This window comes from Crinia signifera, chromosome 7, assembly GCF_055691185.1.
Source record: "Crinia signifera chromosome 7, ASM5569118v1, whole genome shotgun sequence".
NCBI lineage: Eukaryota > Metazoa > Chordata > Amphibia > Anura > Myobatrachidae > Crinia > Crinia signifera.
In genome coordinates, this window is record NC_139223.1 from 174,951,334 (window position 1) to 174,964,333 (window position 13,000).

Here is a 13,000-nt window from a genome sequence, read left to right on the forward strand (position 1 = left end):
CGTAATATGAGTGGCATCTGTATTACAGATATAAACCCTGGGCATCGCAATATAAGTGGCACCTGTATTACAGATATAACCCTGGGCAGCGTAATATAAGTGGCATCTGTATTACAGATATAAACCCTGGCAGCGTAATATGAGTGGCACCTGTATTACAGATATAAACCCTGGCAGCGTAATATGAGTGGCATCTGTATTACAGATATAAACCCTGGGCAGCGTAATATAAGTGGCACCTGTACTACAGATATAAACCCTGGGCAGCGTAATATAAGTGGCATCTGTATTACAGATATAAACCCTGGGCAGCGTAATATAAGTGGCATCTGTATTACAGATATAAACCCTGGGCATCGCAATATAAGTGGCACCTGTATTACAGATATAAACCCTGGGCAGCGTAATATAAGTGGCATCTGTATTACAGATATAAACCCTGGGCAGCGTTATATGAGTGGCATCTGTATTACAGATATAACCCTGGGCAGCGTAATATAAGTGGCATCTGTATTACAGATACAAACCCTGGGCAGCGTAATATAAGTGGCACCTGTATTACAGATATAAACTCTGGGCAGCGTAATATAAGTGGCATCTGTATTACAGATATAAACCCTGGGCATCGTAATATAAGTGGCATCTGTATTACAGATATGAACCCTGGGCAGCGTATTATAAGTGGCACCTGTATTACAGATATAAACCCGGGGCAGCGTAATATAAGTGGCACCTGTATTACAGATATAAACCCTGGGCAGCGTAATATAAGTGGCACCTGTATTACAGATATAAACCCTGGGCAGCGTTATATGAGTGGCATCTGTATTACAGATATAACCCTGGGCAGCGTAATATAAGTGGCATCTGTATTACAGATATAACCCTGGGCAGCGTAATATAAGTGGCATCTGTATTACAGATATAAACCCTGGGCAGCGTAATATAAGTGGCACCTGTATTACAGATATAAACCCTGGGCAGCGTTATATGAGTGGCATCTGTATTACAGATATAACCCTGGGCAGCGTAATATAAGTGGCATCTGTATTACAGATATAAGCCCTGGGCAGCGTAATATAAGTGGCATCTGTATTACAGATATAAACCCTGGGCAGCGTAATATAAGTGGCACCTGTATTACAGATATAAACCCTGGGCAGCGTTATATGAGTGGCATCTGTATTACAGATATAACCCTGGGCAGCGTAATATAAGTGGCATCTGTATTACAGATATAAACCCTGGGCAGCGTAATATAAGTGGCACCTGTATTACAGATATAACCCTGGGCAGCGTAATATAAGTGGCACCTGTATTACAGATATAAACCCTGGGCAGCGTTATATAAGTGGCACCTGTATTACAGATATAAACCCTGGGTGGCGTAATATAGGTGGCATCTGTATTACAGATATAAGCGCTGGGCGGCGTAATATAAGTGGCATCTGTATTACAGATATAAACCCTGGGCAGCGTAATATAAGTGGCATCTGTATTACAGATATAGACTCGGGGCAGCGTAATATAAGTGGCATCTGTATTACAGATATAAACCCTGGGCAGCGTAATATAAGTGGCATCTGTATTACAGATATAAACACTGGGCAGCGTAATATAAGTGGCATCTGTATTACATATATAAACCCTGGGCAGCATTATATAAGTGGCACCTGTATTACAGATATAAACCCTGGGCGGCGTAATATAAGTGGCATCTGTATTACAGATATAAGCCCTGGGCAGCGTAATATAAGTGGCATCTGTATTACAGATATAAACCCTGGGCAGCGTAATATGTGGCATCTGTATTACAGATATAAACCCTGGGCAGCGTAATATAAGTGGCATCTGTATTACAGATATAACCCTGGGCAGCGTAATATAAGTGGCATCTGTATTACAGATATAAACCCTGGGCAGCGTAATATAAGTGGCATCTGTATTACAGATATAAACCCTGGGCAGCGTAATATAAGTGGCACCTGTATTACAGGTATAAACCCTGGGCAGCGTAATATAAGTGGCATTTGTATTACAGATATAAACCCTGGGCAGCGTAATATAAGTGGCACCTGTATTACAGATATAAACCCTGGGCAGCGTAATATAAGTGGCATCTGTATTACAGATATAAACCCTGGGCAGCGTAATATAAGTGGCATTTGTATTACAGATATAAACCCTGGGCAGCGTAATATAAGTGGCACCTGTATTACAGATATAAACCCTGGGCAGCGTAATATAAGTGGCATCTGTATTACAGATATAAACCCTGGGCAGCGTAATATAAGTGGCACCTGTATTACAGATATAAACACTGGGCAGCGTAATATAAGTGGCATCTGTATTACAGATATAAACCCTGGGCAGCGTTATATAAGTGGCATCTGTATTACAGATATAACCCTGGGCAGCGTTATATAAGTGGCATCTGTATTACAGATATAAACCCTGGGCAGGGTAATATAAGTGGCATCTGTATTACAGATATAAACCCTGGGCCGCGTTATATAAGCGGCATTTGTATGACAGATATAAACACTGGGCAGCGTTATATAAGTGGCACCTGTATTACAGATATAAACCCTGGGCAGCGTAATATAAGTGGCTATCACCCTTAGAATATTTCCCAGTGATTCTTTGGATTCCGTCCTGAACTAATTTGTCACCGAACAAATGAAGAGGTTTCATGAAATTGATTACATTCAGCAGATTAAGAAACAGCACAAGGAGATAAATGGTTTGATTCATTTCCACAAAAACGATAATAATGGGCCATTCATTAATCCTTCAAGTGCCAAAACGTCTGTGAGCGATGTGCAAAATATCCACTACAAATAACAGCGTCGCTCACATTTGTTATATAAAATCAACTAAAAAATGTTTTATAAAAAAAGGTTATATTTCCTTTATATGGTAACATTAGAGGCCATTATGATGAATACAAATGTTTCTTGGCTATTCTCACTTGGCACTCAAAGGGTTAACCTGTTTCAGCCATCTCTTTACAACTCTTAAGATATTTTAGCTGAAAATGACTTTATTCATAGTTATACAACCTGTACTAATAAAATAGCCATTGCACCATTATATAGAAAGAGAAACGGTGTAATATATTGATTTTATAATGAAATCATTTCACAGTGGAAGAACATTCTCCAGAATTTGCAATCATGTGCTTCAAAATGACCTAGTAGCACACTCTAGTTTGTTACAAACCACAAAATGAAATGCCATGGGCCAGCAACAGTCATTATCCTACAGTATCGGAAAACACGATTTTTTTTTAAATTCACTTTGCATTGCATTTTTCAAGATGCTGGGTGAGATTTAATAGGATGAGAGATTCAGAAAGTGAGAGATTTGGTAAGAAATCTCCAGGGTTTTTTTTTTAAAAGCGGCAATCATTTACACTGCAAAATCAAACTGGTTTTGCAGTGTAAATGATCGCCGCTTTTTAAAAAAAATGGTGATTTCTTACCAAATCTCTCACTTTCTGAATCTCTCATCCTATTAAATCTTACCCGCCGTGTTTATTTTTTTTTTATTTAGTACGGTACATCAGAGTGATCACCAATATTTGTGGATTGACTGTAGACCATACTTGCCTTCCCTCCCGGAAAAGCCAGTAGGCTTCCGAAAATCCAGTCTACCGCCTCCGGAAAGGTGGACAAGTCCCCCGCATTCCTCCCAGCCTCCCGCAATCCCCCGTTGGCGGCGTCCATGGGGACCTGATGGTACAAATCGCGTCATCGCGCCATTGCAAGCTGCAACACGCCTGTGTTTGTATCACGTCCTTTGCGGACAGGGATATCGATGCAGTATTGCTTGCACCATACCATACGACTAAGTGTATGACCGTGACCAAATCTAAAACAATAAAGAAAACGTAATTTTTAACAAGAGGTCGCTTTTTCTATCATCGCGCGTTTCCATCTGGGTAATCCCAGTGACTGGGAGTACCTCTGTCCAAGATTCCCAGAAGAATGTCAGACTTCCTTTGCCAGACAGGAGTCAATAGAGATATTTTGCTGTATTATCTCATCTTCAGATTTTAGACGCAATTGTCTCCTGGCCGCCTTCCATAATACTCAGCGCTGTCGTGGAAATAAAGGTGTCACCAAGCCTGAAAAAAAAAGCCTCTCATTGCGTTGAAGATTTATGAGTTATAACAGCCCCCATCTAATTCATTTCATCTGCCGCGACTTGATACAAATCAGACAGAGTGGTGTTTGGGGGATTGCTGGCCTGTTGTGATTAGATTGGGGAGATTCTGCTAATCCTGGGTAGGACGACTGCGGACCGCTGCTGGGTCGCAGCCAATAACAGATTTATTCCCTGGATCTGATTCTGGCACAAAACCCATCGAGGACACTCTAAGTTCAGGACCAGTCCACGGCCCCATTAGAGAGCCCTCACATCTGCGGTCTTGCAGCTGTCTCTGTGCCGCCTGTTGCTGTGGCCACAGCTGCTCCGGTAGGCAATCGCCTCCATAGGAGTCGCTCGCACGGCATAAAATAAAAGAGGCTAGGAAGCGTAGGATGAGCGGAGGTGCACTGCGCAGTTACGACATGGCTGGATGGTTTGGAAAATGTGAGACAGCCGCTACTTGTTTTACCGAATGGTGCTCCATGTACACAGGATTGTAAATCTTTATAACTACGAGCAGTACGGACGGTGTAATGGTTAGCATTACTGCCTCACAGCACTGAGGTCATGGGTTTTTATTCCCACCATGTGTTATATATACACGGGGCAGTACGGATGGTGTAATGGTTACATTACTGCCTCACAGCGCTGAGGTCATGGGTTCTATCCCCACCATGTGTTATGTATACGGGGCAGCACGGATGGTGTAATGGTTAGCATTACTGCCTCACAGCACTGAGGTCATGGGTTCTATTCCCACCATGTGTTATATATACAGGGCAGCACGGACGGTGTAATGGTTAGCATTACTGCCTCACAGCACTGAGGTCATGGGTTCTATCACCACCATGTGTTATATATACGGGGCAGTACGGACGGTGTAATGGTTACATTACTGCCTCACAGCGCTGAGGTCATGGGTTCTATCCCCACCATGTGTTATATATACGGAGCAGTACGGATGGTGTAATGGTTACATTACTGCCTCACAGCACTGAGGTCATGGGTTCTATCCCCACCATGTGTTATATATACGGGGCAGTACGGACGGTGTAATGGTTAGCATTACTGCCTCACAGTGCTGAGGTCATGGGTTCAATCCTCACCATGTGTTATATATACGGGGCAGTACGGATGGTGTAATGGTTAGCATTACTGCCTCACAGCGCTGAGGTTATGGGTTCTATCCCAACCATGTGTTATATATACAGGGCAGCACGGACGGTGTAATGGTTAGCATTGCTGCCTCACAGCACTGAGGTCATGGGTTCTATCACCACCATGTGTTATATATACGGGGCAGTACGGACGGTGTAATGGTTACATTACTGCCTCACAGCGCTGAGGTCATGGGTTCTATCCCCACCATGTGTTATATATACGGAGCAGTACGGATGGTGTAATGGTTACATTACTGCCTCACAGCACTGAGGTCATGGGTTCTATCCCCACCATGTGTTATATATACGGGGCAGTACGGACGGTGTAATGGTTATAGCATTACTGCCTCACAGTGCTGAGGTCATGGGTTCTATCCCCACCATGTGTTATATATACGGGGCAGTACGGATGGTGTAATGGTTAGCATTACTGCCTCACAGCACTGAGGTCATGGGTTCAATCCTCACCATGTGTTATATATACGGGGCAGTACGGATGGTGTAATGGTTAGCATTACTGCCTCACAGCGCTGAGGTCATGGGTTCTATCCCCAAAATGGTTACATTACTGCCTCACAGCACTGAGGTCATGGGTTCTATCCCCACCATGTGTTATATATATGGGGCAGTACGGATGGTGTAATGGTTACATTACTGCCTCACAGCGCTGAGGTCATGGGTTCTATTCCCACCATGGCCCTAACTGTGTGGAGTTTGTATATTCTCCCCGTGCATGGGTTTTACTCTGGGTGCTCCGGTTTCCTCCCACAATCCCAAAATATATTGGTAGGTAAATTGGCTCCCAACAAAATTAACCATAGAATGTCTGTGTGTGTGTATGTAGTAGGGAATACCCCAAAAATCCCCCCCCCCCCAACCATAGGTCACTGACCATCAAATGATTTCTACTGGGCTCACAAATATAAGTCAGTGGAGACATGTCATGTGACTTCAACCACCGCCCACAGTGCACTTCGTCCCACCCGAATTTGCATATCCGAGCGCCGCCCCGACCTGCCCCCCTCCCCGCGAGTGAACCAAAATCAGCCCCTAAATGTATTTTACCAATTAACTACCCTATAATGTAAACCAGGCCTGGCCAGCCTGTGGCTCTCCAGCTATTGTTAAATTAAAATCCCCAGCATGCTTTGCCACATTTTTGCTATTAGGAAATGTTAACACCGTGGCAATGTACGCTGGGATGGGTAGTTTCACAACAGCTGGAGAGCCACAGGTTTGCTAGGCCTGCACTTGACCTAACATCTCATTCTCTTGTTTTTCAGGTGTGGAGATTTTGCTGGAAGAGACACCCGAATGGTCCACCACCAATGCTCTATGGTTCACCAACTGCTCCCACCCAGCAGCTCCACAAATGAATTATCTGAACATGTGCTGGATCCACATTCCATGTCATGTATGGTCACTATAGAAGCCACAAACGGAGAACCACTGTGAAGGCCACCAATGCCCCTCAGGTTGACCAGCCAGCTGGAGACAAGAGCTTATGGGTTCAGGACTCCAAAGTGCTCCAGGATTTTACTGCCAATTGACAGCCCGTTGCCCGGGGTGGATGAACTGTTTCCTAATACTGATAACCTATACTGGATATTCCGGCACTGGGATGCAGACTGCTACCAGATACAGATGGACCAGAGGTTACGGCATTTTCCCATCAATGGACAGCCTTGGATTATAAATTCCAGTCATTGTCCTACAACCCATAGGGAGACTGTGATTGGTCAATGGCAGTCTTGCCAGTCTCCCAGGTGCTCAAACATGAAAAACTCACATTGACCTTCCCATTGTCAACCTCATACTTGTTTCGACCTCCCGACCCTGTCAACCTTAGTCACGTGACCGTCAACCAACTTCATGTGATGACCTAAACCATGTTGACCTTAAGTCGTCAACCTAATGTATTTCGACCTTCATAGTGTTGACCCTATGACCCTTACCCCTATAAAATAGGCCAAAGGACAACAGTATCAAGATCATTTTATTTAACTTTAATTCAATTCATTTTATTTAGTGTCTTTAACTGTGATCCGTTGTCACAAACTTTGAATCTGAGAAGCGAACCAGTTAGTGGTGGCAAAATATAGACAACGTTAATTAAACTGTAGACCAAACTTTTTTGAATCATGGTGTCTTTGGGTATTAGGATTTTGTATATGGCACCCCTAGGCCAAAAGTTTTTTTTTTTTTTTTAATTAAGAAATTCCAGGAAAAATATTAAATTTAGTAATTTGTTTATATGTCGTCCTCACAAGCACTCGTTTTTCATGATACATTGACCTATACATACTTACCTACTTTGTAAGTTTTATCCCCGGGAGAAGCCAGGAGAGGAGAATGGTTTAGTCATTAAACCCTGCCCCCAAAATTGGGAAACACCCACAATTTGCAGGTCTGCTCTGCAGGGGTGGAGCTAAATTATGCAATCCAGTCATACAGCCCCGCCCCCTTACCATGGCTCCCGCAATTGCCGGTGAGTAACATACAATACTGTCCGCTGGCAGAATGCGAGAGAGACACCTACTCTTATGGGGCCTAAGAGGGCTACCCCAAAATCGTGAGCCTCCAGCAGCTTCCGGGAGGGTAGGCAAGTTTGCACTGACCAGAAATAATGGAACTAGTCTTCTACCACCAACCAGGGCACCCCAGGCACCCAGTTTGGGAACCACTGCCATATACTTTAATGGGTTAATGTACAAGGAAAGCTATAAATTAATAAAATACACATTGTGATTTATTATATGCCACCAGCTCAAATGAATTTATTATCGCAAAAAATGGGCCTAATTCAGAATGGATTGCTAATGTGAGAATTGCGGACTGCGTGCAGAAAGCCGCCGTCCAATCTGAAAGAGAAAAAGCAAAATTGCAAGTGAATTGCTAATCGTTGGATCATTAATCGCCATCCATTTGCAACTCTCAAAACATCGAAGAGACTTCGCCATCTGTGCCAATCTGAGGCTTGAAGAAGTCAACGCTACTGTCACAGACCCACCCTTAAAATACCTGGGCACTTCTGTGTTTTTCCAGCCCCTCCCAGAAACAGGCACGTTACCACCCCCCAAACATCAGCTTCCTGTGCAGACATTTGTTAATCGCTCGATTCGTGTTTTCTCAAAAACGATCCAAGCTGAATTAGCCCCAATAATAGCATTTGCAAAGAAAATGGGGTAATGGAACTAGTTAAATAAAACCAAATTTGTATCTATTTTAAAAGCACTCTACCTTTGTTACCTGTTAGAAAAAAATGACTATAGAACTTGGTATTATCTGGTAGAACAGATGTTCCATTGAATGTACAGGTGAGAGGCCATTTAGGAAATACTGATCACAACACAGTGGCATTTGACTTTGTTTCAATAAAACTTTGAAACTTTTTGTAAACGAGCTCCAAAAACTTTCCACAAGGGCACAGTTCAGTCGGCTCAGGGAAGGATTGAAGTTTGTAGTACCGTTATATAAAAGAATGACGATCACAGTGGTAAAGTTGAAATAAAAAAAAAAACATACTGAGACAAGTATACGCCATATGGTGACAGCAAATCTAGGAATAATAGGCAGGCAATGTGGTTGAATAAGAAAGAGAGAGAAAGGGACACAGATTGTTAAAATGAATTTAAAATACATTGGAAATACAGGGGGGGGGGGTGCAGGGAAATATGTAAAACAGAAATCTGCTTAGACAGATTGAAGCTGGCACAGTGGTAAATACAGCGAGTCTGGTTTTTGATGTGTATAAACGGCAAGGAAAATAAAATACAAAATTCAGCAACTAAAGGAAGTAGCAGATGAAGAAATAGTTGATCTTTTGAATGTGTACGTGTTTGTATCATACTTGCCTACTTTTGAAAACTAGTTTCAGGGAAATTATAGTTGGTAATACAATTTTGCTGAGTGCCCCATTGTGTCATGCTCCACCCAAAGGGTGTGTCTAGTTCCGTATATGGAGAGATTGTGAAAAGAGAGTGTGAACGTGGCACCTAGAAGCGTGGGTGTGTACTGCTACATCTGAGAGGAATCTTTTAAAATTACTTATACCCAAATGTAGATGAGACCCAAAGCAGTTAGTAAGAGCTACTATACTTGGTAAAGTGCACGGAAATGGTGCTGATGATTCGATGTAAATGTATCTATCTCATTTTCCCCCCAAAATGTAACAGTGTAATGTGGGCTAGGTGACATGAGGGAGATTGCTTGGCTAATGAAGGAGAGAGGGAGATTGCTGCTATGTCAGGGAGTCTCCTGCAGAATGCAGGAGGGGAGGTAACTATGGTGTAACAGTGTAATGTGGGCTAGGTGACATGAGGGAGATTGCTTGGCTAATGAAGGAGAGAGGGAGATTGCTGCTATGTCAGGGAGTCTCCTGCAGAATGCAGGAGGGGAGGTAACTATGATGTAACAGTGTGATGTGGGCTAGGTGACATGAGGGAGATTGCTAGACTAATGAGGGAGAGAGGGAGATTGCTGCTATGTCAGGGAGTCTCCTGCAGAATGCAGGAGGGGAGGTAACTATGATGTAACAGTGTAATGTGGGCTAGGTGACATGAGGGAGATTGCTAGACTAATGAGGGAGAGAAGGAGATTGCTGCTATTTCAGGGAGTCTCCTGCAGAATGCAGGAGGGGAGGTAACTATGATGTAACAGTGTAATGTGGGCTAGGTGACATGAGGGAGATTGCTAGACTAATAAGGGAGAGAGGGAGATTGCAGCTATGTCAGGGAGTCTCCTGCATAATGCAGGAGGGGAGGTAACTATGATGTAACAGTGTAATGTGGGCGAGATGACACGAGGGAGATTGCTAGACTAATTAGGGAGAGAGGGAGATGGCTGCTATTTCAGGGAGTCTCCTGCAGAATGCAGGCGGTTAGGCAACTATGGTTTGTATGAGAAGCAGCCTGTGCAAAGCATTAAATGTTGCTTTATCTTGTTACGTCTAAAAAGTTTTATGGATATATCGATGAGTTCAGAAGGCCTCCACCCACCAACCAACCCACATGTCTAACAAAGGGAACTAAGAAATCTATTTACAGTAGTTAGCCTTGCACAGCCTTGAATTCGCACAGACAGTGAGCCTCCGCCCTGCTCCAGTGAAAACCACCTTGCAAATGAATGTGCGCGTTATGCGAATGAGTGTGTACGGCTGCACATCCATTTGCACCTGAGTAAAAATGTCCAAATCCCATTGTAACAAACTCACCATCAAATGATTTTGCCACTGGCCACAACCATAGGTTTTTGCTGGTGGGTGCTTAAGCCAAAAATATAGGGGAGTGGCTTCATGGGGAAGGGGCGTGGCCAAAAATATTACCAATTTATATTACGCAGCACAGTTGTCTCCAATATTCAAATTACGGCAGCAGAGTTCCCCTTTTTACACATTACGGCCAAGTACATAAATGCCCCCACAGTACCAAATACATAAATGCCCCCACAATGCAGGTACATAATTGCCCCCACAGTACCTGTGCTGGTGACGAGGGAGGGGGAGTGCGGTGGGAGACGGGCAGATGGGCCGCTGCTGAGTTACTCAGTCAGTGTGTGCTGTGCACAGAGGTCATTGCAGCATGGCTTCTGAGATCGGCACCCATGCGCAGTCTATCGATAATCGGCCTGCGTGCAAATTCGCATGTCTGAATCAGACACAAAGTACCAGTCAACATGCTCATAACGGTCATTTAAAAAAAAAAACAGACTGTAACATGACAGTCAGGAGCTAACTGGCTGCTAATTTATCTGCATCCACTTTATCTCCAACCAAAGCTTAGTAAATAGGCCTTTAAGTTTTGTAACAAACCAATATCATATTTAATAAAAGTATGACGCTGCTCCTAACCTCTATGGGGGGGAGGTTTCAAGTGTTTTGCACATGCACAAAAGTTTTGCTCAGTTCGGGCGCGCACAGCAGCCGGCGCTGACATAACTGTTGTGTTGTTCTGTCATTGTGACTGGCTGGTAACTAGATTATAATATACACATAACCTGGTCAGCAGCGTAAGATTATCGGGAAGCAGTGGTACAAAAGTTTGAAAACAGAATAAAATCTGAACCAAGAAACAATCGCTCTACAGTATGTGTCTGTATGATACCCGGATGGACAATGGGGGTTATTCTGGTTTACTCCTTCTGACAAATTCCTTCTTAGATGGACAAAACCATGTGCACTGCAGGGGGGGCAGATGTAAAATGTGCAGAGAGAATTAGATTTGGGTGGGTTATTTTGTTTCTGTGCAGGGTAAATACTGACTGCTTTATTTTTACACTGCAATATACAGTATGTGCCTATGCACATCCTTGCTGGCGGGTCGCCAGAACGTACGCGCTGGCGACCCGCCAGCAGCCTCGCCAGCGAGGAGACTGAGACGCGCGTGCGTCTCACGCGCACGCGCGTCTCAGTCTCCGTCGCTAGCGTGGCGGAAACCCTGTCCGTCTCCGCCTCAGGGAGACGGACGGGGTTAGGGGGGGGTTAGGGGGGATGCGGGCAGGCGGCGGGGACCCCGGGTTACCGCCGGCAAGCCGGCGGGGACCCGGGGAAACGTTTGGAAGCGCCGTCGGAAGGGGGCGCGCGCGCCTCTCGTGCGCGCGCGTCCCCTTCTCACGATCGCCATGGCGCTGGCGGGGGATGGCGGCTGGCGACGCCAGCGCCATCCCCTGCAAAGATGGACCCTGACCCATCTGTAGATCTCACTTTGAAGTAAAACCCCACCCAAATCTAACTCTCTCTGCACAGGTTACATCTGCCCCCTGCAGTGCACATGGTTTTGTCCATCTAAGAAGGATTTTGTCAGAAAGAGTGAGCTAGAATAACCCCCACTGTCTCGGTGGGCACCTGGGGCCCCTCCGCTGTTAAAATGACCTTGTCATGCGCAGTGGATAAAGGTTGGTTGGTAAAGAGTATCCTGCAATGGAAAAAAGCAAGAAAATATAACACCAATTAAAAATCTGTTTCTTTGTTGCCACCTAAAGGGTATGCCCGAAAGAGTTGACATCAGTTTTTCACGATTTTCTTTTTTTTTGTATTTTACCATCCAAGTGGACTATGATCAGGAATGTGTGCCAAGCGAGTCCTGTCAGGGTACCCAGTGCACTAACTACTGGTCCCCATGCTCAAATGTGCAAACTGACACCCCCAAAAAATTGAAAAACCTATGTTGACCTTCTCATGTGTCGACCATTCCCATTTCAACCTTTAGCATGTGGGGATCAAGCTACACACTGTTGACTGTCGCCTTATTCTGTAACAGCAGGCCACCTTCCAAGGCTGACGGTGAGCCATCTATCCAGTCTCTAATATGCCGAGGGCCACATCATGCAGTGATTTTATACCGTCATTCCGGAAGCAAAACAAATCATTTGGACAAATCACTGGCTGTCAGTAAAATGATGACTTAGATTTTCTTGCTCGTTATCCTGTTTTGCCTTCTCTGTACTTTTTGTCTAGTTGTCTCCTTACTGTGCGGGATTTATCAGCGCTCAGCACTTTCGCTCTTCTTTGCCTCCACGCAGTAGAGAGTATTGATGAGACGTGACAGAGGAAACCCGGATTGGAATCTATGTGACAGATTTCCTGTCGGCAAGGCCCAACCCTGTCACTGAGCACACAGAGTAGACATGGCCTGCAGACACTGAGGCATTTGCATGCTTTCCCAACACATAACGTTCTCTCTCCTCGGAGC